Here is a 9,305-nt window from a genome sequence, read left to right as displayed (position 1 = left end):
GATAATTATAAAATATTAAATATATTTTATTTTAATTATACTACATTTAATATATTTTATTGAATAGAATAATAAGAACCTACGAAGTTATATACTTATTGTTCATACACTGGTCCAACACTAAGGCCCAGGTCCAAATACACTAAAAGGCCCAATCCAAAGATTAGCCTTCTTATTCACCGACCTCTTTAGAAGAGGTCGGACTCAACACGGACTTCTTTCCAAAGAAGTCGGGCTCAAGAGATAGCTGGCAGATAACACTTATTCAAATAAGTAACTACCCCTAAAATCTCTCAACCTACTTCTAGAAGCCATATCCCAACAATCCCTAGATAAAGGGACGGTTATCCACCTAAAAAAGTGGGTCTACTCCAACGGTGGTTATTCGATCACCACTATAAATACCCTGACACTCCTCAGGTACCTCTAAGTTCCAATACATTCTAAACCTGCTTAACCCCATGTACCACCCCCCATCTCTTGGAACACACAACTCGGAGGCGGCTCCCAGACGTAAACCAAGTCGGAGACCACACTCCTCCTGCGCTTGGGCCTCACAAACAAGCCCAACCACCGTCCGGTTCTAAGTAAGCCCCGGAACATTGGCGCCGTTGTCGGGGACCTGGAGCTCAACTCTTGATAATGGCGGATGATCAACAACATAATCAGACAATCACTCGACATGAATAAGATGCAAGCATGTTAAAAAGAAGCTGGAATACAGTTTCTATGGATACCAGAAATCCCGTAAAAACTTCTCCCAATGGGCAGAGGATATCAAATAGGGATGATGATTCTACTTCTACAGTTAAATTAGATTAAAAGAGAAGAAAGCACCGTCCCAAGGCCATTGTAGAAAGAAAACCAAGACGATCTCGAAAGCCAATTGAATAAAAGAATTTTCAATTCAGAAAATTCAATTGGCAAAAGAAGTTACGTGAAAAAAAAAAAAGACGAACTCGAAAGCCAATTGAATAAAAGAATTTTCAATTCAGAAAATTCAATTGGCAAAAGAAGTTACGTGAAAAAAAAAAGACGAACTCGAAAGCCAATTGAATAAAAGAATTTTCAATTCAGAAAATTCAATTGACAAAATAAGTTACATGAAAAAAAATGAACTTCAAAACCAATTGAATAAAAGAATTTTCAATTCAGAAAATTCAATTGGCAAAAGAAGTTACGTGAAAAAAAAAAAAAAAAAGAGGAAAAGGGAACGTGACTAATCCCAACCTCTTCGCGAAATAGGATAGACAATGACATCTGTGCCAACTTACAATCTCGGAAAAATCCATGATACCCACTCATTGAATGGAGCAGTTGCATGTTCCAAATACACAGCATCATCCAATTTGAATGCAACCCAATCCGACAACAGAGTGATGAATCCAATTTTTTCTTCAGTGGATTCACATGTCAATTACAACAAAGCAATGAATAATACAAAAAATTCTCATAGTACATCTTTCGTTGGTTGCTCACAAATTACATCACTGCCAATGAATATGGAAAGAAATATTCCTGTGGTAGAATTTGATGCTGTTTGCACACCAATAAAGATGGATGTCTTCCAGGAAAAAAACTGGAATCCGATCCAAAGGAAAAAGAAAGTTGGGGTGACAAAGGCACAGTCTTCATTGGAGGGGATGATCTTTTTTCTAAAGAAGTCATGCGTACAAAGGTCCTAAAGAATTTTCTACATCCCAACATGAATCCTTATGATGAATCTACTGATCCACGAAACCATCTCAGCAACTTCAAAGAAGTCTACCAGGTCGGAGAAGGCTGTATAAAATTCGACCTCTTTTAGAGAGCTCGTGAAAAAAAGTCCGACCTCTTTTAAAGGTCAGACTTTACAACAAGGTCGGATGAGTTGGGAGCTCACAAAGAAAATTCGACCTCTTTAGAGCCGACAAAAAAAAAATCCGACCTCTTTTTGGAGTCTGTAAAAAATCCAACCTCTTCCACGATCAACTCTACAATGAGGTCGAAAACCTCGAAGAATACTAAAAAGAGATTCCGACTTCTTTTAAAGATCAGAGTCTACAATGAGGTCGAAAACCTCCAAGCTTAGAAAGAAAGTCCGACCTCTTTCCAAGCTTAGAAAGAAAAATCCGACCTCTTCTAAGGATCTAAGCTTATGAAGATAATTTGACCTCTTCTGAGGATTCAAGTCTACAAATAAAAATCCGACTAGAGCTTATGAAGAAATTCCGACATCTTTTAAAGGTCAGACCACAATGAAGTCAAAATCTCTGAATTTATAAAGAAAAATTTGACCTCTTTTAGAGCTCACAAAGAAAAGTCCGACCTCTTTTAAAGGTCCGACTTTACAACAAGGTCGGATAAGCTTAGAGCTTACAAAGAAAAGTCCGACCTCTTTCTTGAGGTACGACTTCGAGAACCAGATCCCAAGCATAAATGGTCATGAGAAGGTCATACGAAGAAATTTCTCAACTGACAACCTCGTCTTGATCCAAAATGACATCGGGCTAAAATCAGACGAAGAAAAGCCAACACCAAAATGAAAAGATCCCAACAAAGTCACTTAAGACTTGAAAAAGAACTACTACAACATACTCGACTTAATTGAAAACAATCTACCTAGATTGTGCCATGTCTATAACAAAAGGGATACTACAGATAGAAAGCGCACCTTACTCCCTAATGCACACTTTTTCTGACTTGAAGTGACGAGATCCAAAGTGGTGTAAGAAGTTATAAATGCAAATCGTGGTCCGACCTCATTAAGCCACTTGTACTAAATCAAGCTGGCAAGGGACAAACCTAAAACGAATTGCACAAATAACTTAAGGACAGCGTGATCATAATCAAACATCAACACGAAGAGGATGTAAACCCGACCTCACAACAATTTGTTTAAAACAAATTGAGAAAGGATGGCGATTTATAAGAATGCCTCCTCAAGCCAAGAGATAAGTATCCGACCTTACTAAGTTGACACAACAAGTATAAAACAAGTTATCCGACCTCCCAAAAAGAGAGTCCAAAATAACTTGTAAAAGTCACATAGCAACAAATAGTAAGATTCAAGAATGGCATGACTGAATACTCGAGTCCGACTTTATGAAGCTCGACCTCGAGTAAGGGCACTGGCTTATTATGAGAGCCAAGTCCAAAATTATTAACCAAAGACAACATTCTACAATGATGCTAGAGCACGTAAGAAGAACTTGACTCCCTTCCAGAAATCTGAGAGCAAACTCAGATAAGAAAAGAGGTTTTGAGAAATTCTACAATGAAGTTGATAACATTCAAGTTAAAAAAGAAAAGCTTGGCCCCCTTCCGAAAATTCGAGAGCAAACTCGGATAAGGAAAGAGCTCTTGAGACAAAGAATGGCTACGAGATTCGTCGCAAAAGACCTCATCTTGATAAGAAAAAATATCAGGCTACTGAGTTCGGGCGAAGGAAAGCTGACAACAAAAAGGATAGGACCCTACAAGATTACTGAGATCTTAGAAAAGGGCTACTACAAAGTGTTCGACCTCAAAAGTGATGAACTACCTAGGTCGCAACACACCTCCAACATAAGGAGATAAAACAATTCCTTATGAAAATTGATTTTCTACAATTAACACACACCAATTGAAGCTCGATAAACCACAAAAATCACGGACCGATCATATAGAAATCGCCTGGATGAAGCGACGAGGAACCAATTGGTGGAAAGAAGTTACATATGCGAATTGGAAAGAAAACAGCTCGAAACAGCTCGGGCCAAACGGGTTGAAAAAGTTGTGTTTAGAACAAGTCGCAAAATTAACTTAACTAAATATGCCCCTCAAGGCATAAATACGATCTAACAACTCGATCCACACGGATAACAAATGGATCGTACAAAATCTCAAGCCCACGATCCCATCTCTACAAGTTCTAAAAATAAACGACCTAGTCGTATAAAATGGAACAATTTCACAAAAATAAGTTGTTCCAAGAAAACTCGTTCTAGTATTCACAACAACATAAGGATAACTCGGATTAAACGAGTTATGCCAGTCAACCATATTTTCAACGAAATTGTGTCAAGCACAAGTCGTGTCTATCTAAAAGCAAAGCTTTAAAAATGGTTTGTATCAAAATAAATCATTAAAGCAAAGCATTAAAAAGTGATTTGTATCAAAACAAATCATTAAAGCAAAGCATTAAAAAGTGATTTGTATAAAAATGAATCACTTCAACCAAATGACTCGTATAGAAACGAGTTAAAAAGGAAGGATTGTAAACGTTTTTGAACAAAATCGAAACGTAAAAACTATCCTCCAAAACAACTTGGATAAAACAAGTTGCATCATACACAAGGATGACAACCTTGTAAAAACTAGAAAGGGAGGGAATAAGCATATAATCCATTCACCTAAGGCGCCAATTTATGCTCGACAAAGCGCAAAAATCACGAGCTGACATTTTCAATGGTCGCTTGGATAAAGCGACGAGGTACAAATTAGTGTCCAATGGTTATAATACGGCTTGATGATTTAAAACAACTCGAACTCATGAGTTGAACAAAATCGAGTAAAAAATAACCATATGATCTAAACAATTTGTATTAAAACAAATTGCACAAAACAACTTGATATATAACGAGTTGTGCTTCAAAAAAGTGACTTGTATAAAAAACAAGTCATCTATAAACTCAGAATGAATGAGTTCAACAAAAAAAAGGCTTCATTCGAAAATTCTTTCTGCTTGATTGCTCGAGTCCGACTTCATAAAGCTCGACCTCGAGCAGGGGCATAATGGATAAAGCAACGAAGTCCGATGGTTATAAAGATGATCTGATACTTTAAAAGGACTCAAAATAAACAATTTGTACTTGAAACAAGTTGTGAAGTCCTAAGAAAACAGCTCGAATTTAAATGAGTTGTATGAAATTAGATCAAGAAATAGCCACGTTTTAATTAAACGATTTGAAATGAAACAAATCGTAAGACCTTAAAACTACTCGCATTGAACGAGCTAGATGAGGTTATACTAAAAAATAATTACGAGTTTTGAAATAAACGATTTGTATCAAAACAAGTCGTAAGAAATCAGAATAAGTTTCAGAAAGGTGATTTGTATTAAAACAAGTCATGTATCCTCAAAACAACTCGAATTGAACGAGTTGTACGAAACTAGGACAAGAAATATTCTTTGGTTAAGTAAGATGTGCTAAAACCAATCATACAGAGCCTATAAGCCCGAGTTCAAATACTCGAATCCAACTCTTAAGAAAAAGAGATTGAACTCGAGTAGGGGCACTGTTCATACACTGGCCCAACACTAAGGCCCATGTCCAAATACACTAAAAGGCCCAATCCAAAGATTGGCCTTCTTATTCACCGACCTCTTTAGAAGAGGTCGGACTCAACACAGACTTCTTTCCAAAGAAGTCGGGCTCAAGAGATAGCTGGCAGATAACACTTATTCAAATAAGTAATGCCCCTAAAATCTCTCAACCCACTTCTAGAAGCCATATCCCAACAATCCCTAGATAAAGGGACGGTTATCCACCTAAAAAAGTGGCACTACTCCAACGGTGGTTATTGGATTACCACTATAAATACCCTGACACTCCTCAGGTACCTCTAAGTTCCAATACATTCTAAACCTGCTTAACCCCATGCTGACTTAGGCATCGGAGTGTCTTTGCAGGTACCACCCCCCATCTCTTGGAACACACAACTCGGAGGCGACTCCCAGACGTAAACCAAGTCGGAGACCACACTCCTCCTGCGCTTGGGCCTCACAAACAAGCCCAACCACCGTCCGGTTCTAGGTAAGCCCCGGAACACTTATATACTCTTATAGAAATTGGAGATGAAGAGAGAACTTTTCGTACAGGAGAAGGAGTCACAATATACATTCTATTCGTGGATACTCGATTGGGTAGAGTGTGGATTGAGTTTCAACCCTATCTTATCAATCCGCATCCTATATATGTATATCTTATATATTTATATAAAAATATTTTTTAAGTGGATATTGAATTAAAGATCTCTCACTATATGCAAAATATTTTTCATCACTAAGAGAAAATTATTCATTGATAATTTAATACTTTTATTTAATAAACTACCATTTGTACTCATAAATTTTGCGAACACTGACAAAAGTACCTATCAAATAAAAAAAAATTAACGTTGTACCCATGAAAGATGGGTTCCGTACGACAATACACAAACCCTGATTTTTTATTGACTTTTTAATAAAATTTCCAAATTACCCCTTTTATCTTCTCCCAAATTCCAAACTTTCACAACCCTCACCCTTCGTCTTCCTCCGCCGCCGCCAGCCACCATTCCCTTGAGACCCTAGCACTTGATGTCTTCCTCCAACCTTTATCCTCAACCTCTGTCTCTCTTTTTTCTAATCTCAATTTGTTCTCCAAATCCAAATCAACTTCAACATTATTACCCTTGTTGTTTCCTTCTTCTTTAGATGCAACAACAACACTCAGAGAATTGTTGTTACTGCAACACACACCATAAAGCACACCCTTTTCAAGCTCTTCAACCTGAATATTGTTGTTCTTCTTATTCCAAAGCAACAAGTAGCAGAGTTCAACAACTAGAGCTAACAAGAGGTCGGCAGCCACGGTCTCTTTCCAACGGTGACTCCAAGCACTACTTAGCAGAGTTCTGGACATGCCAAGTGTGATCGAAGATATAGCCAAGAGAATGCAGGGCGAAGAAGGACCCACGCTCCCAACCCCGCCTTCGACGACGACGTCATCTGCAAGCGTTGCTCCTCCAGTGAGTCACCGGCAAAACTTCTCCTCTGCAACAAATGCGACTGAGGCTACCACATATTCTGTCTCCGACCTATCCTTCCTTCTATTCCCAAAAATTCTTGGTTTTGCCCCTCTTGTTCCCACAGTAACACCAAGAAACAAAAATGTACGTTTTTTGGTTAATTTCAAATTTTTTTCTGCACCAAATCTACAAATCTGTAATATTTGAACAATAGCCTCAAATAATAATCCACAGTTTTTACTCTTTTTAATTTTTTGGTGGCTGGTGGCGGCGGAAGAAGACAAAAGGTGAGGGTGGTAAAAGTTTGGAATTTGGGGAAGATAAAAGGAGTAATTTGAGAATTTTATTAAAAATTCAACAAAGAATTAAGGTTTGGATACTATTGTCACACGGAACCCATCTTTCATGGGTACAACGCTAGTTTTCTTGTTTAATGGACACTTTTGTCAGCATTCGCAAAATTCATGGGTACAAATGGTAGTTTATTCTTTTTTTTTACATAAAAATTAATTTTATTTTAAATTATCATCAAGTTATATAATAATGTTGCATCTTTTTAGTAACTCGCGGGTAGAGTCGGGTATCCGCGGGTTAAAACGGGTAGGATTAGGGTTGGGATATTCTCAACTCACGAGTAGAGTAGGATTGAGTTTATATAAAAATCTCAACCCACGGATAGGGCTAAGGTTGGATCCAAACCCTACCCTACCCATTGTCACTCCTAATGAATGGAAATGGGAAAATTTATGGTGTGAGGTAACAGAAGGTCGCATATCTAAGAGATGTAATCTGTCAAATTTTGAAGAATTTAAGAACCAAATCGACTAAATTTAATTGATTTAAATTGGATCAGATTAGTTTGCTTTTGGTTATTAGATCTATGGTGCGGATTTAGAAAACCACAAACTAACCGACAAGTGCATCGGGTCGTACGAAGTAATACTTCAGGTGAATGAGGATCGATCTCACATGGATTGATGGATCAAGCAACAATGGTTGATTGATTCACTTAGTCAGACAAGCAGAAAATGGTGTTTTGAGAGTTTAATTGCATTAAATAGTAAATCAGAGAATTAGAAAGCAAACAGTTAATTGATGTGAAGAATATGAGAGAAAACAGTTAAGATTTCAGAGTTATTTATCTTCCAGATTTCTATTTCTTACCAAGTATTTTAATCATGAAAGATTCAATTCATGACAAACTATATTTGACTAAACCTTAATTTCTTAGTAATTTAGTCTCCTTTAACCTAGTTAACCGCCAATTCCTTGGTCACTTAATTTCAATTAGTGGTTTAAGTCCAATTCTAGTTTATCAACCACAAAAACCCTAATTACCCAAATATAAAAGGATTATATGTCATGTATCCCGTTAAGTCCAAATAATTAGTGATGTAGGAGAAATTATTTTCAAGCTATTGTTCAAGTAAATTACTTTTTCAAGATTTAGCAAGAACACAATTAGAATAAGGGTTATTCTTCCAATCTACCCAAATCCTTAAGATGAAGAACGAAAACAAATCCTTGAAATTGAAATCAATACATAAATTAAAATAGAAGAGTAATAGTATTAATCCATAGAATAAACAGAGCTTCTAACCTTAACAATGGAGGTTTAGTTGCTCATGGAGGAAATAAACTCTATTATAGAAAAGTGTAAAGTGCGGAAGTCGAGAAGAAGCGGAAGAGGAGAAGTCATAGGCCAAGACCTCTTCTCCTTTTATATCTAATCCTAATTAATGTGAAATATATTTTCTAAAATTAAATAATATCTCTTCTAATTGTAAATAAAATAAAATTTTAATAAAAAATCTCTAAAGATCTCGTTGTTGGCTTCATAGAGATGTGGGGACCGTCCTGGAATCTGAAGTTGGCGCCAAACTTGGGTTGGGCCAAGTTTGGCACCACCCTGTCTGCAAGTTAGTGTGTCCATGAGTTGCTCCTGGCGCCAAACTGCCCAAGTTTGGCGCCACCAAGGCTGCATCAAGTGTGGTGTATTATAAGTCCAGCGCCAAACTTCAGTTGGCTGAAATTTAGTGCCACCTTGGTGGCGTTTGGCGCCGTGATTCCAGAAGAAAAGTATAAATCATTATATATTATTAAAAAGCTCTGGAAGTTGGCTTTCCAATGCCGCTGAAATCGCATAAATTGGACCTCTGTAGCTCGAGTTACGCTCGTTGGAATGCGAGGAGGTCAGGGTTGATAGTATCATCCATTTTCTTCCTTTTCTTCTACACAAACTCTGTTAAACTCGCCCGAATGCCACCTGTAATAAATCAAATTGCAAAAAACTCAAAGTAGCATTTATGGTGGTTTAAAATACCTAAATCTTGATTAAACTTAACAAATTCAAATGCAAATTTATTAGGAAAAGATAAGAAATATGCTCACGCATCAATCTAAACGAATTAAATCTATATTGGAATTATTTAGATAATCGAATAACCAATTAGAATTAAATTTGTAAAAAAAAAAAAAGAAAAGAGGAAAAAAGAATATGTAACACTAAAATAAATTAGGTTAAGAAGGAAAAAGAGAAATGATGATTGAAG

The 9,305-nt window shown here is 36.9% G+C and overlaps 1 protein-coding gene across 1 annotated transcript in view; it reads right to left on the bottom strand.

The window, feature by feature from the left end:
• The window catches only part of LOC107606111, an 11,730-nt gene extending 5,179 nt beyond the window's left edge, over positions 1 to 6,551 (bottom strand). The window contains exons 1-2 of the mRNA XM_016308089.2: positions 6,497 to 6,551; positions 5,459 to 5,461 (exon numbers count right to left, since the gene is read on the bottom strand). The gene's annotated coding sequence lies outside the window, so the exon portion shown is untranslated. The remainder of the gene's footprint in view (positions 1 to 5,458; positions 5,462 to 6,496) is intronic.

The sequence above is a fragment of the Arachis ipaensis genome, chromosome B07 (assembly GCF_000816755.2).
Source record: "Arachis ipaensis cultivar K30076 chromosome B07, Araip1.1, whole genome shotgun sequence".
In the NCBI taxonomy this organism is placed as follows: Eukaryota; Viridiplantae; Streptophyta; class Magnoliopsida; order Fabales; family Fabaceae; genus Arachis; species Arachis ipaensis.
This window is presented reverse-complemented; position numbering and strand designations above follow the sequence as displayed.